This window comes from Glycine soja, chromosome 6 (genome assembly GCF_004193775.1).
Source record: "Glycine soja cultivar W05 chromosome 6, ASM419377v2, whole genome shotgun sequence".
Lineage (NCBI taxonomy): Eukaryota > Viridiplantae > Streptophyta > Magnoliopsida > Fabales > Fabaceae > Glycine > Glycine soja.
In genome coordinates this window covers 19,903,508-19,909,155 of record NC_041007.1, presented here as the reverse complement: position 1 = coordinate 19,909,155, position 5,648 = coordinate 19,903,508, and the positions used below count along the sequence as shown (strand labels likewise).

The 5,648-nt window shown below is 33.7% G+C and overlaps 1 pseudogene; it reads right to left on the bottom strand.

The window, feature by feature from the left end:
- Positions 1–1,058: 1,058 nt before the first annotated feature.
- On the bottom strand, positions 1,059–5,372 carry LOC114415956 (annotated as a pseudogene).
- Positions 5,373–5,648: the final 276 nt, after the last annotated feature.

Genomic DNA, 5,648 nt, shown 5'->3' with positions numbered 1-5,648 from the left:
GTAAGTAACATAAATATTATCTGTCAGCATGCTGTTTGTATATAACATAAAGATAATTTGCATGAAGACTTGATTATGTTGAAAATATTTTAAAGTTGATTTAAATTATATAAAAGAAACATGGGAAATAAATTAAAAATATTTTGTTTTTCTGGAAAGAAATTATTTTAGATGTATTTAATTGTGAAGAGGGACTAAATTTTAAAAATAATTTTGTAAAAATGTTTAGTGGGCATATGAAAATAATATTTTGACTATAAAAGATAATTTAGACTCATAAAAAAACTATGTTTTAGTCTTTGTTTTAAAAAATGTTTCAGTCTATACAAATAATTTGTTGTGATGTTAAATAATTTTGTTATCTCTATAAATAATAGTATTTAATTCTGATCCTAAATAAATTTTAATTTAATTCAGCAAAAAAAATCAAATTTTTAGTTATATGTTACAGGTGGTGGCAGTATTGAGCTATCTGGTTTTTCGTATAAAGCCGAAAACGGACTACACACAGATGTGGGTAAAAAAAAACATAATAGAAATAGCAGTGTGTATAAAAACGAAATTAGACAAAGCTGACACATGTTTTTAGTGTTTCAGTGCAAAGGAAACCGAAAAAGGTAAAGACACAACGAATGGCAGCAGCATACAAATAGAAGGTTTAATCCTGCGGCTACACTTTTTATCAAAACAGTTTTACTAATTGCAACCATTTATTTGAAACAGAAATTCAAACCATTATATTATTATGGAATAATATAATCTAAACTTAAATGTTCATTTTATTTCATCATTTAATCTAATTTAGAAGCCAATATTGACCTATCTCTTTTTTTGTATAAATACCAACAATATTGACCTATCGCTTCAACGTAGTTCGCAAAATCAATATAAACATCAAACGACAAACAAAGCGCTGAGAAAAATTAACGGAACGTAAATATTTGTAATATTGAGATAGGAATCGTGCAGTTATAGTGAGGAAATTGTCTGGTGGTAGTAGCAGGAAACAAAAACCATAAAATATTAAACTTTAAAAAAAAAGATGAATATAAAAGAACTTATTCATCAAAGTCAAGGTCGGTGTTGCTGTTGTTCCATTCGATGGCTTTCCTTATGAGCAGCTCCCATGCATAGTCATGAAAACGGTAGTAAAAGACTACCTCATCTCCGGGTCTTAAATTTTTTTCATGAATCAGGTTGAACCATGGTTGTGTAATGGCTGGGATGTCATGCTGGATGGTGAGTGGCCATTTGGTGGATTTTGAAAGTCTGTGGTGGATGGTAATACTTTTTTTGGAGTCATACACAAATTTGGAAGCCGCTGCAGGAAGTGTCTGTATCATCAAAACAAAGGATGGTTAAACAAATTGATGAGGAAACCACAAAGTATGATAGACTGAAAAAAGTGTAGTATAACGTACCAAAGGCAGGTTCTGTTGTAGCATATCATCTGTGATATCAATTTTGAAGATGTATCTCCTTCTATAAATGATGGGCTTTAGGCTAGAGTGGTGGTGTGCAGGTCCGTCAATATGAACGGCGACCAAACGTAGAATCACGCTTTCGTTGAGGTTGTGTGCCCTTCTAAAATCATTCAAGCCATCAGCAAAAAAGCATTTAGTACCGAGTGTTCTTACCCTAATGAAATGTATCTCGCCATCATAGTGGAATAAAACATATTTGGGGTAGTTGCGCAGCCATTGCCTGTGATAGGAGAAAGGAACTTGGAGAAGATTCTGCAGGCAAAGAAAGTAAGGCGAGGCAGTTGAAAAAAAATGGAAATGCAGTTAAGTAGAAAACGTTTTTTTATGTGAAATGTTACCTTCTGAACTCTGAAAGGTGCGGTGAATCTTATGTTGTCCATTGGATCGCGTGGGAACTATACGAATAATGTGAAAATATTAAGTAACCAAAGGAATAGAGGAAACAGATATAAGAAAGATGAAAATGAGAAGAAGAAGAAATAAATTACAATAGTGGAGCGTGATGCGGAAGTGGCCATAAGAATGAAAAGAAGATGAATATGGAGTCTAGTTTGGTTTGGCAGGATGCAAAGAAGATGAATAGGAAGTGCAGTATAGGTATATATATGTGTGTGTGTGTGTGTGTGTATGTGTGTGTGTGTGTGTGTGTGTATAGAAGTGTTGTAAGTGGCAGTGGTGTTATATCGTTATAATGACTGATTTAATTAACAAATTAAATGGTGACTCTTGGATGCAAAGAAGATGAATAGGGAGTTTAGTTTGGTTTGGCAGAATGCGAAGAAGATGAATAGGAAGTGTAGTATAGGTAGATATATGTGTATAGTAGTGTTGTAAGTGGCGGTGGTGTTATATCGATATAATGATTGATTTAATTAAGAAATTAAATGGTGACTCTTTGTTGTTGAACGATGCAAAAAAGAGTTGTGAAGAGTCACAACCCTATACAGCGCTAACGTTTCTCGATAATGATTACATTTGATGTAGTATAGGGAGATACAACTACAGTAATTGTCTTAGTGCATTTATTACGATAGTGCCTTAGTGGTGTAAGTTTTATGTGGGATGGGAAAGCGGTTTTTTTTTGTAAACAAAGTGGAAGTTTAGAAGGCAATCTGATAGCAGAGTAAGCGGGGATATGAAGCGTGTAGGAAGTGTGTACGTATCGGGAAAAGTAAGGGTTGAGCAACAGTTGTGCAGTGTATTTATTAGGAATACGGATTCGTTGGTGTAATTTTAATTTGGCAGTGAATATAAGTTGAATTTATTTGTAGAGTAAGTGGAAGTTCAAAAGGTTATGGTATAGGACTGAAAGCACGAATACAAACTGTGGATGGTTGGTCCAGCACCCCAGGGACTTCGAAAACATTTTCATTAAATTAAATCATATGATATCATTCATATTCATATTAAATATTAAAGGATTGAAGTTGGATTTATTTGTAGACTAAGTGGAAGTGTAAAAACCAATCGTATAGGAGTGTAAGCACAAATACAAAATGTGCAGGGGTGGTCCAGGTAGTTGGAAAACATTTTCGTTAAATCACATTAAATAAAAAAGGATTTCGATTTAATTAACCATAATATGGATTTGTACGTGTATTTCATAAATTATTGTATGATTTGTAGTTATATAAATAAATTACCATGAAAAAAACAATTTGATATTGACCATGTAATATAAATTTTCAGATAACATTTGCAGCATTAAATAAATTTGTTGAAGTTGGATTGAATTCCCCGAAGTCAGTATAGGAATTTTGGAATGCAACAGCATACATGGTATATGTGTTATATGTCAAACTGAACAAAAGGAGTAAAAGCGAATATGATGTAGAATTAAATAAATTAGTTGAAGTTGCATTGAATTCCCTGAAGTGAGTATAACAATTTTTGGAATGCAACAACATACATAGTGCATGTGTTATATGTCAGACTGAATAAAAAAAACAAAAAGAAAGGTTTAATTAATGCGACAGCATAATTGTATTGTATGATGGAAGGATACCTATTTATAAATTGGCAAAGACTTCGTTGTAAACAACATTAGTGGTAATATTTTTTGGATTACCATCATTGTCATGTATGAGAATATGAAGTTCATCTTTGCTTTTGACCCTTGAGAGTGCAACATATAGTTGGCCATGACTAAAAACTGGGTGTGGCAAATACAGTCCTATGTGGTGTAATGATTGTCCCTAAGATTTGTTTATAGTCATAGCATAAGAAACTATGAATGGAAACTGCCTCCTTATAAGTTTGAATGGCCATGGAGATTCAGAAGGAGACATATTTATTCTGGGTATGTATGTCCTATTTCCTGAATTAGCCCCAGTAATTACTTCAGCCTCAATCACATTAGATCCGAGTTTAGTGATAATGAGCCTAGTTCCATTGCACAGGCCATCAGTCTGGCCGAGATTTCGTAAAAGCATGATTGGAGTTCCAACCTTAAGTTTTAATTTATGATTAGGTATACCTGATGTTTGCAATGAATATAGGAATTCAGGTGGCAATAATGCAAAAGCAGGATTTAGCAATTCATCTGATTTATCAATACTATCTGCGCTGCAATACTCTTTTTCGTGATTGGGTATAAGTGATAGGACATAATCATTTATTTTGTCAACAATTTCTTTTTAAGAGGCAAGAACAACTCTTTTTTGCAAGTAATCTGTGTCACTGTAGTTATCTATCAAGCTGGGATAGGTGGCTTCAACAATAGCATGGATAGGATCATCATAATTTTTTATAAGAAACTCATCTGGAATAGTGATTTCTGAAAATCCGTCATTATATTGTCCAATTTTTCCATCTCCTATGTCAAGTAGCCAATGTGAAAATTGTTTGAGTTCTTCATTGTTGGGGAGCATTTGATAGCAATCTCATGTTTTTTGTAAGTTTAAGAATTTGGCAATGGTCCCAAATGTATGATGCATTTATAGTTGCATGGACGATGTCTGAGCGATTACCTTTTGGAACAATTGGCAAGATCTGTGGAAAATCTCCACCAAAAACCATAATTTTCCCTCCAAAAGGCAGATTGTTTTGCATGATGTCTTTAAGACTTTTATCTAGTGCCTCAAATGCAAATTTGTGACACATTGGAGCTTCATCCCAGACTATTAGTTTTGTAACCTTTAATAATTCAGCTAACTCACTGCCTTGATGAATATTCCATGTTGAATTTTCTGTTGCAGGGACTGGTATAGCAAATTTGGAATGTGCGGTCCGACCACTAGGCAATAGTAATGAAGCAACTCCACTTGAAGCAACTGTACAAACAATTCCACCATTGGAGCGTATACCAGATGATAAGGTTGTCCAAACAAATGTTTTGCCAGTTCCACCATATCCATAGAGAAAGTAAACTGCAGCTGATTGAGTGTTAACCACAGACATAATGGTATCGACAATAATTTTTTGCTCATCTATAATTATATATTCATATATTAACAAATAGTAATATATACTATTGTGATTAAGGAGTTGTTATATCAAATGTGTCATAATTTGTGAGTACCTATGAGCAATTGGTATGTCGTGTTGTATTGTTCTGCTAACATTTCTTTGTCATATGTCATTTCATTATGGATCAGATTATTATGATGTTGGTTTCGTGCATATCCTATTGGGTATGGCATGGATGGAAAATATCGCAAGCTCCTTCTGTTCGCTTGTAGCATATTCTCAATCTCAGTTAAGCATAAATGAATTGTTTCCTTTTCAGTAAGGCGAATACCTGTGATTAGCAAAATAATAAACATAATGATTATGAGCAAACAATATTTATTTAGAATATATAAAATCACCTTCTTTTCTATGATTGAATATGATATCATCTGCCATCCATTGCCATGTCTGTTGCCAAACATATTCTGGTCTGTCCATGGTCTTCATAAATAAAAGCTTGACAAATAATTTTCTTAGGTAGTGTGCAGTACCCCAATTATTAGCTTCCTGTAAAGCACTAATAAATTCTTGATCACTACCTAGAAAGCCTTTTGCAAAACATGCTTCCCTAAATGTAGGATATACCAGACCGTTGACTATTCTAATGTCACTGTAAGGTTGTGCACCTTTGGCAGTGGATAGCATCATTCTAAGGTAAAACAGTTCACCAGCTAAAGGTGGGACCCATATGAGTCTGCCTATTGTATTCCCTTG